This window comes from Xenia sp. Carnegie-2017, unplaced genomic scaffold (assembly GCF_021976095.1).
Source record: "Xenia sp. Carnegie-2017 unplaced genomic scaffold, XeniaSp_v1 HiC_scaffold_14, whole genome shotgun sequence".
Classification (NCBI taxonomy): Eukaryota; Metazoa; Cnidaria; class Anthozoa; order Malacalcyonacea; family Xeniidae; genus Xenia; species Xenia sp. Carnegie-2017.
Genome location: NW_025813447.1, coordinates 3,184,523 through 3,205,183, shown reverse-complemented (window position 1 = coordinate 3,205,183; position 20,661 = coordinate 3,184,523). Strand labels below are relative to the sequence as shown.

Below are 20,661 nucleotides of genomic sequence, written 5' to 3'. Positions count from 1 at the left end.
GTCGTTTGTGTGCTGCTTGATTTTTTTGTTGATTAACTCAACCTCCGTACCTTGCGATAAAATTATCGTATTATGGATTTTCCACGAAATCAAAAAACTAGCCCAATTGAGTCTATACACTCTATTATCATATTTTGCACTTTTTTGTTTTTGGTTTGGGCGCGAAGGTTTGTTATGTCAGCTTTCACATTTACGCTTCTAAGGTATAAGGAATTTTCTATGAGTTAAAATAACAAAGATCAAATTGACATTAGTCTAAATTTGTACCACTGTATATATTTTGTGTTTCGTTGTCTACCTATATTTTGACATCTTTTATCTTAGACAAACTTCCTTTGAGGTAAAACGCACAAACATTTCGAACCGATGTCGACACATCGTATCGTCGCCTACAAGAAAGTCATCATGTTCTGCAAGAACGTCATCCAATAATCCTAAGGTATAAAGAATTGTCCTCAATTTGGTAATGGTAATAGCTTAGTTTTTGATATATGGCAAATTATCATCTCGTCTCGCCTTCATCTCTACTCAAGTGCAGTTCTAACATTTGTTGGCTGCTTCCTTTTAGATCACTACCTTATGGGTTCCACAGAGTATTCAAAATCAATGGTACAACATCCTTCTTAAGGCAGAAGCCGCCCTCTATATCCATCCTGCAGTTACATCGCTAGAATTTTGCACGAAGCACGAAGCTCTCAGAATGTGCGAGCACAATTTTGGGCTCTTTATTAACTGGAATTTTTGTATCCATTTTTTCCATCCAAATATCGCATGCGCTTGTTTCAGGAAACGAAACCTTTGCTGCGTTTTGTGGTTCTTAGAAGAACCGTTTTTACAATTAAATGCGGCACAATAAACCATATTTTCAATGCTAAATTGTCGTGTTGTTAATGCAGGCAAAGAAGTTACCAATATATTTTGAACGAAGTGCGCAATTGACCGCGTTTAGCTAATGTCAACTATTACGTCACAACGACCTTTTTCCAATCGGTAGCCGTCGTTAGCTCGTCGGGCATTTTCAATACGTTATCAGAAAAGCATCAACTTTAAACCTCCATATCTTCTAAAATATTTATCCTTTGAGTCTCAAACTTTGGTAAACTATTAGTTGGAGCTATACCTTTATGTAAAGTACAAAAATAACAATCCGAATTTTATGTTGCATGTGTCCTTTAAGTTCACAAGTTGTGTACTTGAGTACTGAAGTTGTGAACTAAATTGCGAAGTACTAGCAAACGCGAAAGGTCTTTGTACCCTGTAGACATTTGGCAATGAATCCGTTCAGTAAGCAAGGAAATCAAGTCCTTTAGCAATTCTAATCCGTTCGACGGCCCTCTAAGAGAGTGCCACATGTAATAAATTTACAGTAAATGTGGCACTAGAAGCGTACCGTTGGATTTCAAATGCAGGAGTCCCTGCATACTGTGCCCTCGACGTCTATTGCCACTCGTAACAACTACAGACGAATCATCAAAGAAATGAATTCGGCTGCAATCAATCAATGAAATAATTGCTACGCAAGCTTCTAACTTCTCCATAACGCCCGGCCGTTCTGTCTCTCGAGTAATTTGACTTACTATCTTGTAAGTGTAACCAAGATCTTTATTCGAAATTCTACTAATGGATGACCTGCTAGGTATGTTTGCTGTAAGGCAAACTTTGTTATTTTCTAGTTGTTGCTGAATCTCTTTTGCGTAAATAGATGGTTTATTAACTTTTAGATATTCAGTGTATGCAATAATGTCATCTGTACGCGTGGTTCGAACATCAAGTTTGCTCTGGCGAGGTGCAATAGAACCAGTGTTTATCCATAGATCTAATATATTTGATATAGTCTTATACGGTAGGTTTGGTTGTTTCGAAATGTTTGTCAAACGCTCGTTATTTAACCACATTTCAAGTATTTCATTTCTTACTTCTATTGGTAAAGGTTTTCCTTGCTTACTGAACGGATCATTGTCAACTGTCTACAGGGTACATGGACCTTTCGCGTTTGCTAGTACTTCGCAACTTTAGTTCACAACTTCAGTACTCAAGTACACAACTTGTGAACTTAATTTGACAAGTTCATAACCAACGTTCCATATTTGGAAATGTAATTGGCAAAATTAGAAAGTAACTTGGCAACCGCCATTTGAAAGTTAACTGAAATCGACACTAAGGAACGATAAATAACTCTTTATAAACAAAAGAGATAGTTTCTACTAACACAATCGATATTCCTATGTGAAACAAACAAATGGATTATGCAAATTAACAGTAATATGATGCGATAAGTCGAAGTTCATGCTACGATCATGATTTTTGCAAGCATATACTTTAATTCTTCAAGAATTGTTACCCTCACGTCAATGCTAAGCCGACCATTTAAAATTTGTATTTTAAAATCACCTTCTTATCGTCAAAGTATATAATATACATAAAAATAAGATTTGGCGGCTCTCAATTTTCACCAAAATTTTACCATTTGTTTAAAGTTCGTTGACAGGTCCAGTGGAGAAGTGCAAAAAGATAAAACACCTCATGCAAATGGCTGAAGACTTGCTTCGAAGCTTAAGCTACAATTCAGTTTAAATAACTGCAGTGCAATTCCCATGATGAATGCATAATTTAGTTTTATTCTTGTCGTACTAATGTCGATGGAATGTTTGATGGCATCCATTATATGGAGAAACTTCATTTGTTATTTTAGTCCCAACGAGTGATTGCAGACCACCTCTATGTGTTGAGTAATTATATTTTTGATAAAACTCCTAGCTAAAATGAAATCATGAGAAAATTTGAAAATTTAGATTCCCTGGACGGCTCGAAACGACCGACGGCTCGATTCATGCTGTTGCTTGTTTCAATAACATTTCTTTATTTTACTTTACGAAAGTATTTACAATAAAAAGTTATGCTTTGTTTATTTCCCAATCCTACTAGACCAAATGTCTTGAAATGCTTAGCTTTAACTTTTGTATTAGCGAGAGCGTACCAGCGACCGATAAGATTTCCGTTTTAAAACAACAGTAACAGGAAAATGACCCCTAGCGTTTATGTAAATACATGAGCATTAAGCAAGCTTAATAACTTAACTTCCTTGACTATCATAGCGTCGCCATAAAATCTTTCAAAACCATTTCGAAATCTATATGACAACAAAACTACAAATTTCCTCACAGAAAACATACAAATGTTTACAGAAGAGCAGGAGAAGCTCCATTCGTTATTATGTTTTTACCTGACAATCACCGAAACATGACCAAAACATTTAGCATCTTATCATTCCATAGTAGATAGTAGCGTATGCTCTATTGCTAATTTCATAAACTCGCAAAAGTTGTTGATCTAAAACTTGAATTTTATTTCGGAAATGTCCGTATCATTCGTGGCCGCAAGAAGATTGATAATTAAGGGTATAAATTTCAAAGGAAACTAATAAGGCAAATCATGCATACATGAATATTAGCCATTCCCAGTGATTGATCTTCCTCTAGCCGTGAGATTCTCGCGTTTTTACATGATTTACGAATATTCCATGCAGCTAAAGACATTATATTGGTATTAATAAATAAACCATTGAAAATGAAAAAGCATGATGTTACTTTATCTTTATCAATCAATAAAACTAAACTGAAGTTGCACAAAAGCAACGCCTGTGTTCGAGCATTCTTCAAATTTGTTAGCATTGGAAATACAAACAAATACAATGTGGAATCTCTTTCGAACACAATTTCCATATGTAGTTGGAGTTTGAGTGTTACAAAAATGTAGCAACTTTCATCGATTGGTCCAAATCCAAACTTTAAAAAGATAGCAATTTCTTATTCATACGTAGCATACGTAATAACATACGCAATGACATAACATATTTTTCCTACATTTTTCCTATATTTTTCACCTCAATAACATGCGTAATTGCAAAAATGCTACAGAAATCACTTCGTTTAAGGTAGTTGTTCGTCGTGTCAGAGTTATAAGTTGCAATAATTGGTGAAGAATTAGTAAAATGCTGTGCACTTTATTAAATTTAAAATTCTTACGAAATAGGAACCTGCTGTGTCTTGATACCAACAGCATCACCTTCAAAAAACTTGCACAGACATTAGAACAAATTTTTAGTGAACAATCTCCTCACTCTATTCGTCAGAGGTGCATGTAAGAGCAATGATATTTATAAATTTTTGCAATTAATGAATGAAAACGATTTCTTCAGTAGAAAATTTTTTATTAAGGAAAATAACCAAATACGCGAGCTCAACACAAACAACCACTTTGATTTATTATCAATGTCGTTAAAACTACATCTGTGTATAGGTCATAGCTATAGCCTATAGCTTTATGTTTTCTGTCAGTTTATTCTCGATTGTTTGTAGCTGGCCAACCGTGCCATTTTGAATGCTATTTTAAAATATTCCACTTCAAATGAAACTATTTAGAATATGCCATATATCAATAGCTACATGTAATCACAAATCATGTTGTTGCATGTGTAAGATTTGGCAAATTTACCTAGCTTAATCGATTCAACTATGTGCGACAAAAAGCCAGGTGCCAAAGCTCTTAATAATCACAAAAGTTAAAGTGATCTTACAGTGACCAATAGTAACATGACATTTGAGTCTGTTAACCTTTCAAAAATTGGGGCTGGTGTGATTATTTAACACTCAACATCTACAATGAACTATTTATGTTTACACTGTACATAAAGACTCTTTGCATTGCACATATACAAAATAAAAACTGGTTTAGTTTAATTACGATATCAAGGCTAGAGAGACATTCGATCATTTCCTACAGTGGCATTACACTCAACAAATTAGACAAGGACTTATTATACACTAAACACTTGATGGTTTCTTTACCATAGGCCCTGCTTTGTCACTATGAACACGGCATTTTGTAACAATATGAGTGAAATGACCACTAAGATTTTAGATTACCTTCAGTTGAAAATAACCATATTAAACTACAATGATCATTTTGAAAATGCACGCCGCCTGTACAAAAATCCAAGTAAGAAATACAGCATAAATTTCACACGATGAATTGCTTGTTTGTTTAGATGAAATAATACCAATACTTCAGCAAAGTTATAGACTGGGAATAGCGAAAGTGTTCTTTATTCAAATAAATGTATATAAACAAAGTAATTTGGATAGAATGTCTGAACAGTATAGGTCAGTTAAGCAGTGATCATAAATTAACAATTTCATACATGAATTTCATAAATGCATTTACTCAATGCATGTATGGTTTCTCAAAAAAACTGCTCACTGTTTGGCACATTTATATTTTGAAAAACTTAACAAGACAGAAACGAAGAACCATTGAATATAAACAACAAGAAATGTTTTGTTAAGTTATCAACTAAAAGCCTATAAATGCAAAGTAAATGTGAATTAGGTTCAACAGAAACATTGAATACCGTACAAAGCAAGAGTGATGAAATTTATACACTTTTTAAGGACTTTCAAGAACATATATTATGAAAAAGGAAGTGTAAATGTGTAAGACCTTAAATTGCATGCAAAAGCCGGCGCACACATTCTTCAACACATTACAAACTCAACAACAAAGAACTCTTTTAATGAATATAGAACAAATGATGCATCATGAATTTCACTTTAATAAATCCCTCCAATTATCAATCTTCCGACGGTCAATTATCATGCCGATATTTTTCCTAAACGGAATTTGACTTTTAGATAAAAAATGTTTGCAACTTTATCACACTAAATAACAAGAGAGCATTCGTGACCATCAACGATGTGAAAAATGAAAAGCTACTCTCTAGGTATGTATGTGGGATAGAATGCTGCATTTTCAGTCATGTTTCCGTGGTAGTTAAATAATAACATACATAACGAACAAAGTGTTCGAAGCGCTTATGAAAAGATTTGTACATGTTCTGTGAGAGGATTTAATGTTTTCTTGTCGTAGAGATTTCTAAGTGATTTTGAAAGTTTTTGGTAGCGACTGTTTGTTTTTTAGGGCAATTTAATTAATTAGGCTTTCATAGATAACATTGATTATGAATGATGAGTTCGCCAAGCTTGTTTCGAACCGTTTTTAAGAGTTTTTGTGCCAACATTTTGATAGTAAACGTAAGTAAAGTAACTTGTTTTAATTGATGTTCAGCAGGGTCACTTCTGCTCTTACCGTTGTTTTGAAACGGAAATCGTTTATTTTGCCTTTGTGCTCTCTTTTTACAACAGTTAACATGAACAATTTTCAGCAACCTGTATTTTTTTACGTAATTGCAACAATTTTACGGAAATTACTCCGTTAAAGGTAATGGTTGGTTGTATTAGTGTATGATGAAATATTTATTAGTGAACATGAGTACGATATTCACTTGAATAAATTAAAATTCTTTAAATAAGAAGAGCCCGGTGGGGCTTTTCATTGCGATTGTTCGTTTATATTTAGGGAGGGACTTGTAGAGGGCGTATATTTAGGGAGTGTCTGAAATGGGAAAATGACTAACAACCATTCAATCAATAACTCATCGTTAATATCACAGAACTGCATCTTTATATATGATTTACATTACTCAGTCAGTCTAAACTGGATGGTTCGTAGCCAGCGCCCTCGGCCAGTTCAAATCATGCCATTTAAAAAAATTAATTTCTAATGAATTCAACTATTCAAATTATGCTATTGCACATTTTTATGCGACTAGTTTATTTTATCGTATTATATTAGGTTGTGTGCTTTTGCAAATATTTTAAAAGATATAATCAATCATAGTGACCCAAAGAAGCGAATATTTACCTTCTGCTTGACAGTTTGATTATAAATATTTCACAAAATGAAGACTAAAGCGTAGCCCAGTGCCCCTCTGCAATCTTGGGATTTTTAAGGACAAAATATAGCCCGTGACTTTTACCAGCGACACGCAGTTATTAGTCAGGTTCTATTTCAACTTTTCCTATTTCATCAAATGATTTTATTCCCCATTACCCGATTAAATTCTTTAAAATGGAAATTATCTTTGAAGGTATTTCGCAACAAGCCAGAGGGTGAAGCTGAGGAATTTTGACGTAATTTTATTCAGTTTGCATGCGGTTCAGCTGGCTATCTTCCAACCAATTTCAATACCGATATATGTTAAAACTGCAAGTCAACAAAATCTTTCACAGTTGGAGTAAGAATCATTCTATCAGGAAATCAAAATCCTTTAGGTATTGTAGAAAATTTATCTTCGCTGAACTATTTATGTTTATACTGTACATAAAGACTCTTTAGCTACATTGCATAAAAACAAAAAGGTTTATTTTAAGATAACAAGACTATAGGGACACTAGATCATTTCTTACAACGGAATTTCAATCAACTTTTCCTATTTCTACAAATGATTTTATTCCTCATTACCCGATTAAGTTCTGTAAAATATTAATTATCTTTGAAGGCATTGCGCAACAAACCAGGGGGTGATGCTGAGGAATTTCGACTGGTGGGCGTAATTTTATTTAATCTGTGGAAAAGATAGTCTGATAGTCAAAAACTAAAATAGTTACAAAAAGAGCCACTCTATCAGGGAATCAAAGTCCATTAGGTATTGTGGCGAATTTAGGGCCTACTTTGGTAAATGGTGACATGCAGTTTAAAACACCAACATTTAAAATATGCATTAAAAACCAAATTTTACTCCACGGAAGAGCGTGTATAAACTATTGTAATTTTGTATTATAATAAGCACAGAACCTAAAAGCGAGCAAAACAATTTTCGTTTCAAAATAACAGTAGAAACAAAAATATCTCCAATAGCTTTTGTAAAATAACTGAGCATCACGCAAGCCTAATTATTTAACTTGCCCTGACGATCAAACAGTTGCCATGAATATCTTTCAAAATCACTTCCACATCTATATAACAAGGAAACACTAAATCCCCTTACAAAAACGCGAAGATTTCGTTCAATATTTTCGTGATTATTCCGCAATCAGCGAAATGTGACTAAAACACTTCACATCTTATCGCTCTGTACTACATTGTAACTTTTCATTTTTTATATGGTGGATAATCGGGAATGCTCTTTTGTCAAATAAAGTAGCAAATGTTGTGATTGAAAACTTCAATTTTCTTTAAAAAATATTGATATGATTGATGGCCGTAGGAAGATTAAAATAGGAAGATTCGTGTTCAAAAATGTATGTTATAATCCGCATAAAACAATGAATTTCAAAAGTAATGAAAACAGCATATCCTGCATATATGAATATCATATGCCAATCATCAATCTCTCGCGATCCAGCGATTTTTTTAGTTTTACAGCCGGTGTAATAAAAGACATTATACAGGTTATTAACAAGTAAAACAATTAGGCAAAGTAAAGATTGAAGCAAGATGTTACTTAACATTGAAGTGCTAAATCAACATTAAAATCAACTGCTTTTGAATAAAACCATCGCATGTGTTCAGGCATTCTTGGTATTTTTTGTTATGAAATTCAAACAAATACAGGGTGTATGATCTGACCAATGGTAATGAAATCACTCCATGTAAGGTAATGGTTGGTGGTCAATTTTTGGTGTTGCAATAATTGTGGAACAATAAATATGCTATGCATTTTACTAATTTTAAACTTCTTGCGAAATATGAACCTGCTGTGTTTTAACGTTCATGTTGGGGGAGGGACTTAAACACTCATAAAAGCATTTGCAACGACACAAACAGCCTCACTTTGAAAAGACTTGCAGAGATATCGGGACAGATTTCTGACGAGAACAATCTTCTCACTCCAGCCAACAGAGGTGAGTGATAAATGTACATATTATATTTATAAATATTGCAATAAACGAATGAAAATAATTGCTTAAGGAACAATGAATATGATGTAGGAAAATGACTAAAAACCATTCAAAATAAGCAATCGGTAATTTATCGTGGATATCACAAAACTATATCTTTATGTCATTTATGTTACTCTGTCAATCTAAACTTAATGGTTCGTAGCCTGTTCACACTGCTATTTAATATCAGGTTACTTCAAAACAATTTCTAATAAATTATTTAAATATTCAATTTATGTTGTTGAAGCCATTTCTAAATTTATTTTATTATAATAGGTTATGCTTTTTACAATACTTTTTAAAAGATATAATTAAACATACTGACCGAAAAGAGCGAATGTTCACCTTGTGCTTAGCAGTTTAAAATATTTAATATTTCACACAATCAAGACTAAAGCCTAACCCAGTACACTTCTAACATCTTAGGATTTTAAAAACTTTCACGCAACCTAACGTGATTTGAACATCCGATGGTTCCTGTGACACGCTATTATTAGACTGCTCTGATTCGTTCTACTTCATTAAATGAATCTCATCCTCATTATCCGATTAAGTTCGATTTAATGTAAATAATTAAACCACTAACATTCGAATTTCGTATTAACAGTAAAATGTTACTCAACGCATCCGAAAGTCAGGATGTGCGCGTTTCTTTTTAACTATTGTTTATTAAAAGAGAACGGAACCTAGAAGCTAAAAACGATTTCATTTCAAAACACCAATTGTTGATGTATTGATAAATTAGTACATTCAAGGATAAACATTGTTATGGTTAATACTTAGGGACATAAGAGAACATTAAATGAATTTCAAGTGATCAAAACGTATATTGATGCCACCAAGTTATATTGTTCCTTATCTAAAGCAAACTTTCTTTCTTCAATAAACGTAACTATTTCATTAACAGCTAACACCAGTACAAGCAAAAATATCTCTTAAAGTTTTAAGCAAATACATGAGTATCGTGCAAGCCTATCAGCTCAATTATTTATCCTGCCTTAACGATCAAAGAGTCGCATAAAAACTGCCGAAATCACTTCAAATTCTCTACGACAAGAAAACACAAAATCCATCACCGAACGTAAACAAAACTTTTCAGAAGTGCAGTCAACATTTCGTTTGTCATCTACCGTAAATGCTCGATTCAGCGCCGCGGTGCTCACCTAATTTCATTTTTCTGAGTGCGGCGCTTATCCGGGAGCGGCGCTTAAGTGGGCGCCTAGCCCTATTTAAATAATTTTCTACTAAAGGCTCACACCAAATATTTTTATTGCCCTCCAAAAATGATAATTAGACAAAATCTATTTACTTCATACAATAAATCAAAATCAAAAATCAAAAAATTATTTAATATTAATACATCTTGCAGTTTTTACAACTGAATTACATGTATTATACACAATTATTACTTATAGTTACCATAATACAGTTATTTACATTCATTAAGATTAATAATAGTAAAACTTAAATGAAGTTAAATTAAAGATGTATTACATAAGCAGATTGAATGTACAACCTATGGGCAACGTACAATTTAAAAGATATGTTCGTTTGAGAAATTCGGAATAAAAGAGTTTTTAAAACAATTTGTGCAATATTTAGTTGCATTAAATGTTTTATTTGTCTTTAGCTGATTATAAATGCTATAAGTTCTTTGAGATAATAAATTGTAAAGTTTGTGATTCTTATCCTTCACTATATCATGTTTGTAAATGTAGATCGTCCAGATTGGTATAGTCCTGAGAAGGACTGTTTTTGTTGTTGTTGACTGACGTTTCGACAACCTTAGCGGTAGTCATCTTCAGAGTCAAATGAGGAGTAAACGTCAAGTTAGCTGTATTTGTTATGTGGTTCTTACGTCATTGTATTATGCGTACAGGAAATGTGTATTGCCATTGTGAATTAGTGTTAAGTGAAATGTTTTTAGTTGATCGTTTGTTTGATCACACTAATTCACAATGACAATACAGAATTGACACCCACACATTACAACTAAAAACATCACACCCAAATCACTCATCACAACTAAAAACATTTCACTTCACACTACTTCACAATAACAATACACATTTCCTGTACACATAATACAATGATGTAAGAACAAGATAACAAATACGGCTAACCTGACGTTTACTCCTCATTTGACTCTAAAGATGACTACCGCTAAGATTGTCGAAACGTCAGTCAACAACAACAAAAACAGTCCTTCTCAGGACAATACCAACCTGGACGATCTACATTTACGAACATGTAACGATACTCCCGAGTTCAAACCATTTACTTCACTATATCATTGAAGAATCTCCTACTGAGAGATTTACGTCTGTCAAATAGGGTCGGAATCAGGGGCGGATTCATAAAACGTCGGAGGCTCTCCGCACCTGAGGAGGGGTCCGAGGCATCCTCCCCTAGGAAATTTTGAATTTCAGAGCCTTGGAAATGCCATTTTCAGCGTTGTAGAGGAATACAAAATGTATTTTGTGGGCATCGTTTTTGCGTAGATACAAAACATTTTGCTTACGTTTTTTTCAAAAAAAAAACTGAAGTGAATAATACTTGAATGTATTGCCAAATACTTGGGCTCATTATCATGCCAAAAATATGGCTAAATAGCATGTCTAGGAACATAAAATTTAATTTACAATAATGCTATTCCAAAAAAGATATTGATTTTTGAAAATTTCTACCAAGTTGTCAGGCATAGACCACCCTAGAGACCCCCATTCAAATCTCTATATAATAAGTTAAGTTAGAAGCTTGGTACTCAAAGAGACAGTTCATAGATGTAGAAAAGCTCAGACTTCAAACCATGCAAGTTTATTGTAACCCTTTACCCATCTCCACATACAGGGCAGCAAATTCACCTTTTGAGAAAAAACTCAAATTTTTTTCTGCCAAAGATTAAGAAAAAATTATCAGAGTGAAAATTTGCTATTAAGGACAGCTTTATGCCATTAATGTTTATTAGGCATCTCACTAGACTGTTATCTTCTGTAAGTAAATGCAAGGTGTGCTATATAGCAATCATCAGTAGCATTGTATTTGCCAATACAAACAGAATGCAACCAACATGCCTTCCATCATATAGTTACATGAGTGTTAAAATTGGTTCATGTGTTATGCTTACTTGTTATGATAAATTTCCAATAAATATATGATCAAAGCTAGTTTAAATGTAAGTCTGAAATGATTTAGTTTAGAAATTATAATGACCATCAGAAAAATTACCTAGTGATCATGAAAAATACTTTGCTGTTTTACCAAATTTTGAGGTTTATCTGCATGTATAGGAACATATTTTTACTTTATAGAAAATGTTTTTCATACATAAATAGCCCATTGGAATTTATGGCAAACAATCTTGTATGAGCTGTAGATCAACACACCTTGACATCTCTACATGAGATGTTCAGTTAGAAAAGGGGACAATATGTGACAAGGGACAACATTTCATGTATGTGAAATAATTAGTTTAATACCATTCCAGTCAAATCATCAAAATAAAAGCTTCGTGGATCAGAAAAGACTCAAAATCACAGGTTATAGCAAACAGCTTCTCATGTAATCAATGTTAGTTTTCTCATATCTTAAACAATGTGTAGTATAACAGTCTAATGATTGAATGATAAATGATCATAAAGTGAAAAGCCCCAAACATTTGTTTATGATAAATTAAATAATAGTATGGCACCCTATGGCTATAGATTTTTTGTCCATTGAAATATATTTGCAGGAATGTAGGATGTACCCACACCTTTACACACTCGCATAAATTGACTTTGATATTTTACATTTATGCATACACTTCAGTTGTCCGTTACTTATGACTTTGGATGTAAATTTCTGCTGAGAAAACTCAAAACAATGTTGGCTTGCTTTTGAACATCATTTACTGAAATGTCGCTTGCGAGATCGTCTTTGCCAAGCATTTACAATTCATCCATAAATTTTTCACCCTCTTGAAAAAATTCACAGTTTGGATACCATCATTCATGTCAATGTATGAATTTGTATAAGATTTCCATAAATTCCATCTGAGTGTAGTTTAGTTTTTATCATGCTTTAGAAAATTACTATGAAACGATCAAACATTCAATTTAGACAGTGAGCTTGAATACGTTAGTTTAGTTTGCTATCAATCAAAATCGGTCAAACCAATCATAGTAAGACAAAATTTAAACGAACCAATTACACGATAGCAATTACTCTCTTATCGGTCCGGCCACCCCACTTATCGGTCGAGATTATTCCAGATCATCCACTGATCTGGCTATTCACCAATTGAATGGCTTAAATAAGCGCTATTGAACTCCATTATCGGTCGAACCAGTCGAGCCACCCCACTTATCAGTAAGCCAATTAATATAATTCTAGATATGTTTTTATCTACTGATCTGTTTACTAAGGTGGTGTTTGTGTATGTTTTCATACATAAAACAGAATTTTGACGATGAAATCGAAACGATTACAGAACGAAAATTTAATGACCAAAAAAAATTGTAATGATTAAATTTGATAAATAATTTTTGAACTATAAACATAAGTCACGTGAGTGATTTGACATACCCTAGATCCGCCCCCGGTCGGAATATCAGCTGCTGTTAAGGCATCTTTATAATGTGCTCAGGAAATATGATGCCCATGGCTCTCTTTTGTATACGCTCTAAATCATCAGATAGATATTTTGGTAGAGCAGAGTGAAATACTTGGCAAGAGTACTCAAGAATTGATCTTATTTTAGCGCAGTAAAAACAAACAAGGTCTTTTTTATCTACATCAGCCCGTTTCAACTGCTTAATGAAGTATAGACGTTTTGCTGCCTTTTTAGTGATAACATTTATGTGGTCGTTCCATTTCAAATCATTTCTTATTGTGAGTCCCAAAATTTCAACATTTTGATATCTACATGTTTGTAAATGTAGATCGTCTAGGTTGGTATAGCCCTGAGAAGGACTGTTTTTGTTGTTGTTGACTGACGTTTCGACAACCTTTCGGTAGTCGTCTTCAGAGTCAAAAAGTAACGATATTCCCTGGTTCAAACCATTTACTTTATTTTGAACTCTTTATAAAGGTTGATCATCGATTAAGATTTCATCAAACGTTGCAGTAGTTTTTCTGAAACATATGAAAATTTCTTTACATTTCTTTGGATTAAGGGTGAGTTTATTTTTGATTGATCACTTAGCAATGTGGTTGATTTCATGTTGTAGATAAGTTTTTCGATCATATGAAATTAGTTCTGAAGTAGTGGTGTCATCTGCAAATTTCCACATTATTGATTCTGTTTTTCCATATATTTCTAAGTCATTGATCATGGCTAAAATGCTTTTTGGCGTTTAGAGATCAGTGTCTTTAGATGTCTAGTCATCCATGGACGATCATACTTATAAACCTTGAGGGAACGTTGGGGCATTAACAGCAATTGAAACTCTGCCAATACTAGCCTTTTTACTTTGTCGTTATACTATTCACTGAGATTGGCAAGAAACAGTACGTTCTTTTGGTTTGATTTTAATTGTCACATGATCCGAGAGACCAAATGGTGACGCACTAGTCGGTAGGTTACAATACTTATTTAGGTTTGAAAAAATCTGATCAAGAGTATTTGGTCCTCGGGTTGGGAAACTGACCATTGGCTTTAGCTGGAATAATTTTACAGTGCGCTTCAATTTTAGTTTATTGAAATCACCGGCAATAATAATTGCACTATTGGGGAAAGATGACTCGAAACTTTCCAATGTATTTTGTATGTGTTAAATCATACGATCATTATCTTCTCCCGGGGGATGATAGACTACACCGACTATAATTTGATGAGACCCTCTAAGTAAACGGTGAGGGCGAAGCATGGCCCACTATTCTTCTTCACTTTGCATATCTGAAAGCTGGCGGCAGAATATTGATGACTTTACGTATAAGCAGACACCTCCGTGCAACTTTTGAGCTCGATCCCTTCTTAGCAGTTGATAATTAGAAATTCATCGTTAATTGCCTTGTTTGGAATTGGTTCCTTTAACAAAGTCTCTGTAAACATAACAACATCAGTGTCTGACATCAATATGGTATTCGCAATCTCGTCAATTTTAGGAGCAATTGACGTTGTATTAGACAGTAATAAGGAAGGTACAAATTCATGTTTGTGAGCATTTCGTAGAACAGAAAAGTCGGAAGATCTTTTGATGTATATCAAGTTTAGTGGGTTTTTTACAGCGTTTTGACCTTCAAGTTCTTGTGGACATAGTTCAGCCATCCCCTCCACTTTTGGCTCCAAATAGTATAAAAAATAAAGGTTCAAGGAAAAAAAGGACGACAATTTACTTTATTTGATATTCTGTTGCCAATAATGGTGTTCATTCTCTAGGTTTTATAGACTTCACGAGGTTCATAGTTATTGTTTCTCTGTCTGTTATCTTTATATTTTCTGAGCGTAGGATATCTTATGGTATTGGGCTGACTTAGATGGGTATTGCTATTGCCTTCAAAAGCTAATTTATTTTCTTGATGCACAACATATTGTTCTTTTGTTTCATAAGATTCCTCATTTACTCTTTTAGTAATCTTATAGAGCTGGTGTTTATTTCGTTGGCCTTTTTGGTAATGTAATAGCTGTAAATGGAAGCCTTACTTTTAAAAGCGGTTGAACTAGTCTTTTCCACAACAGTTTTACTTGGGTAGGCTATCGCAGTACAAACAGAATAGTTCTCATTTCCCTCAGTTGGCTCGGTTTGTGATAGACATCCTAACCACGCACGAGATTTATTTCTCATTGGCTAGACGCACGGGTGGGTTTTTATGTTGGAATCAATCTTATGGGGTCATTAAGCGAAACATTTGCAGTTTCTCCTTTGTTTGTATGCTGTATTTGATGAAAATCAATGTTTATCATAGAAGTAATATTTGGGAAGGGAGTTGACTGATTATGCATAACACATTGATTCGGAGTACTTCCCTCAATATGGGCGCTGGAAGGTTGGCCAATCTCATCATTGCTTATTGCTACACCATTTACCGATTCCAAGTTTGTTTCATACCTTAATTTAAACTCAGCCAAATGGACAATCGTTTTCTTAAAGGAAACAACCTCCAACTGTAGCCATTCAGATTTCTTTTTTTCGTCAGCAAGATCCCGCGATTAGTCTCCTTCAGATACATATTATTAGAGTTGCATGCCTCGTTTACATTTGCTAAGCTCTGTAATGCATCAATTCTAGATTGCAATATTTACACATTTAGTTTCAATTCTTCTATGTCATTCTGAGTGTTCTCGCACGAGCAATTGCAATGTACTTGTACATTTGAATATTTTTAGCTGTCAGTTGATTTGTTTGAATTATCAGCAACGATATTTTCAGCCGGACGAGGAGATAAGCCGTCTTTTTACAAATATTTATCAGAACTTCTCTTAGTATTTTACCTACTTTGCCTTGGAATAATAAGGTTTTTTGCTTTTTTGATACCATGCGATGCACACGTCAGAGCGAGTACTTTTAAAACGTCGAGATTGATCTCCAGGTGAAGTCCATTGGCCTGGAACCATAAGATTAGTTTTGACAAATTCTTTCAATAATTCTAAACTATTTGTCCATTTCACTCGCCCCCCATCATACGTTATGTTTAAATGTGCATTATTACAGCAAATAGATTTCTCATTCAATGCCTACAGGATGTTATTCCTTAAATTAAAATTGCTAATGTTAGAGGGAGTAGTATCAAAAACCGCCATTTTGAAAGTCCAATACTATATAACTTGACAAAAATTTCACATAGGTGTGCAACAAAAAACTAATGTATTCTTTTATTACCAAAATTATACTTTATCAATATCTGAGTTGTAGTGCTTAACCGGGAGCGGCGCTAAATAACTTTCTTAAATTCTGATTGCAGCGCTAAAACAAGCATTTACGATATGTGATTATATGACCAATCACAGTAAACGCGACTTAAACATCTGAAGGTCTCATACACATAACTAAGCAGTAACTTTTCATTTTTTACATAGGATAGTCAGTGTTACTTTAATAAAGTCGCAATAGTGTTGATATAAAACTTGAATTTTGTTTGAGAAAAGGTCGGCATGATTGATGGCCGCAGTTTTATCCACTCTTATTTTGAGATAATTGGAGGAATTGATGTCACTGACCTTGAAGTAAGACTGGATCAAGCATTTGGCACAAAAGTTGAAGACAAAAATGAAGGGACCAACTTTTGAAAATGCACAGCAAATATATTGTAGGGCAATTATCTTGCATTGGAGGGCAATAAATACGAGAACAATCCAGACTTATCAACATGTAATGAACATAACTAAGGAGTCAACCAGTTTATAGAATTGCCAGAAATATGATGAAATATGATGAAATATGATGAAAATGCAGCGATTTTTGTTTTCGGTACTGCGAATATAGAGTTGCTTGATCCAGTCTTATATATAACATCAAATAACAGTTATATAACATACTATGCAACATCATATCACATCACATATAATCATAAGGCTAATAGTCATATAAAACATTATATTTCAAACTAATTGATTGCGGTATATCCTGCATATATGAATATCAGCCATTCTACCAATTTGCATTGATACAAACAGCATCATTTTGACAATTATGACAACTGACCAAAACACTGTTTTGATTTCATTTTCCTACTGTGCATTGACATTAATAAAATTATCGCATGCCTTCCGAACAATAATAAAAATTTAAGACGTTGGTCAATTAAAACTATATTTTAAACAAAAGTATAAGTACCCTATAATGAAAGAAAAGCTACAAAAGAGATGTTTTAAGCGGAAAACTATTCTGGGCATAATAGGTTTGAGAGTGTGAAATATGGCAAATCTTCACAAACAGGAGACCCTTGTGCTATGTGCAGGAACCATTAACAAAGATTGTTCCTGACAATGTTAGTAAATGAATGTAGCATCTTGCTGAGCTTTATATTATGGCAATTTCATTTGCGCGAATATAAACTAAATACAAGCAGTTTTTTTAGTGTCACTAGGCAAAGGATATTTTGTCGTTTTCTAAAAGGAACGTTTACATTCCTCATATTTGTTCGCGTTAGAAGAATTTGTTTCCGTATCTTAAAGACAGAAATCAATAACATACTTTGATGACTCATCCACGATAAATGCCATAGATTGCCGAATGCCCTGGACTGTGACATCTGTCACCATCGCAAAGATTGACTTTCTCCTTTATATGAAAGAAATTTCGAACTGATTTCAGTTACAATACAACTTTTGTTATAATGAAGATGTTAATTTGCGTTGTGTACGATTTAATTTTAAAGTATTCATCTTTCGTTTTTAGTCAACTGCCCGATGCCGTTGGCAGTATTCATTGAGGCACTTAGTGAAATAGTTAATCAACTACTGCAATCTAACATCTTATGTTGTGTTGTTTTTTATCTTTCCCACAAAATAGCTCTCACTTGCTAATGGTTCATATTTCATGTATGTAAAAGATAAATAGACAAAATAGACATGCTATACTTTATGTGAGAAACACCAAAAACGACTTATTTTTTAAGCAAACATAATTAAGGGGAGCTCAATGCAATATAATTCTAAGCATATATAATTCAAGTCAGCTGGCTAGTTTAATTTTTTTACTTGCCCTATATTCATATTAAGTTAGCACTAAGATTTCTTTCTTATGTATATTAGTAATAGTAATAATTTCATTATAATAAATACGAGAATATTGTCATTCTTATTCGAAGTGAGGTCAGGGACCTGCTCTTCCAGGAGCCATCTAATATTTCCTTAGCTTGTAACTCCTGATCTTGGAAAACAAGTATGGAAAATTTCTCTGAGACTTTATTTTATTGGCTTCTTACAGCTTTTATTTTTATTCGTAGGGTGGAACTTGATATGAGATTCGTTAACAAAACTAAGATATTGCCGTGAGAAACTTGTTTCTTTCTCAGAAAGGAAGGTGTGGTTACTTAAATCTTGTCGTTAAAGAAAAACTGAGTTATTTTTGTGTATACACGTCATGAGCAAGGGAAAGGAAGCATCAAAAAAAACAATTGACATACTGTCCTTAGATGGTGGAGGAAGTCGAGGTATATTGGAGCTGAAGATATTGGACGACGTTCTACGATTGGCGACGATTGTGTTAAGAAATCCTGATGATGTGAGCTGCCTTGTAGACAATGATGAAAAGGAAGAGATTTCTTAAAAGATAGTAACGTTAGAGAGTTTCTGATTGACTTTATGGATGGAGTAGAGGATCCCATTCATCCACCGATGTTTACGACATGATAGTTGGTACCAGTACAGGTGGTCTGATTGCGTTTGGTTTGGTTGGTGGAAATAAAATTGATGGAGACGACAGTAAAGGGAACAAATGAGCGTGGATGAATGCATTGAGATGTATCGTAAAAAATTAAACAAATTTTCAAGAAATCGAGAATGCAAAGTTTCTTTCTCATACCCTAAGTTGCCGAACATTCCTTTTAAAACATACTCAAAAGCCAAATTAGAGAAAGTACTAAAAGATCAGTTTGGCGATTGTAAACTTGAAGATTTTAGAAATATCGACAATTTAAAATGTGGCCGGAGCTGTGGCTAAAAACTTGGCAGCAAGCAAAGCTGGTGTTGTTTGATACAGCAAACGAAGACTACAAACTTTACCCAACCTACCAAGTCCTGCTCGCAACCTCAAATGCTCCAATTTACTTTGATACTCCAGTCAGAATTGGCGATGATGAATTTGTAGACGGAGGCGTTGGTGGCAATTGTCCATTGGCACAAGCAATCCCCCAAGCAATGAAACTATTTGGAAAAGATGGTGAACACGTAAGAATAGCCTCTGCTTTATCCATTGCACCCCCGTCTTTGAAATTGAAAACACCGCATAGCTTGTCGACTTGGTTGCGTTATTTTGTCAACGAAGTAACTGATGGAAACGCTGTATACAGAAATGTTGTGGAGAGAAATGAACAAACTTTGTTTCAGAGGCTGTCGCCACGTGGTGAAAGCTTGAAAATTCAAGCTTGATGAAAGCAATGCTGAAAGGATGCTGGATGCCATGCAAAAGTAAAGAATGATGAAGCAATGTATATAGTTGACGTTGTCGCCTCTGCGATGTTTGTCGTTCTCACGTCCATCAATAAGGACAAGAACATGAAGAAAACTCTCTCACAGTTGCAGCACAGCTCGCTAAAGCTGCAGCACATGCATACCGATGCAGCGAAGAGTACGAGTCAGCAATTTCTTCGTACCAAACATGCAAAAGTATGCTAAGAGAAAAAAGCAGCGATTTCATTATGATAAAGATTTCATATCATATCGCAACATGCCAAAAAGAACTTGGAAACTTTCAATTGGCAATAAAGTTATTTGAATCCAACGAAGACAAACTTCTTGCTATTTAGGTGAGCCAAGTGTTGACCTTTTGATAATTTGATTCAAAAGTATGCTGTTACACCAGTACATCTTATTTTAAATATGCAGAAAAGCATTTAGTTGATATCTTGTACAAATACAGCGATGATAACGAGAAGCATTACTTGTCCATATCAAAGTAGCGTGGTGTAGACAACGACTTGGAAAACTTAATGAAGCTTTGAATACTTACAGAGAAGCAGCCAACTTCGTCGCTGACAACGACGTTCTTAACATGGCAGAAATCTTGAATGGCGTGGGTTTATGTTTTCTATATCTTGGAATGGTTACTGAAGCCTACCAGTTATTGTGTACAAAGCTAGAGGTTGAGAATGAATTTAAGTGTAGGGGACAATTTAAGTCAAAACAAAGATCCTTATATATATCAGAGTCCCTTCACAATGTTGGACTTTCTTTGATAGAGAAAGAAAAGACTACATACAAACAATCAGTTTATTAGAATAAGAGCAAAACAAAATT

At 34.0% G+C, this 20,661-nt stretch overlaps 1 long non-coding RNA gene across 1 annotated transcript; it reads left to right on the top strand.

The window, feature by feature from the left end:
• The first annotated feature begins 8,657 nt into the window (after positions 1-8,657).
• LOC124435383 lies at positions 8,658-19,031 on the top strand. The gene is made up of 3 exons (XR_006945019.1): positions 8,658-8,741; positions 13,852-13,937; positions 18,651-19,031. It is a non-coding gene; the product is annotated as an uncharacterized LOC124435383 (long non-coding RNA).
• The last annotated feature ends 1,630 nt before the right edge of the window (positions 19,032-20,661 follow it).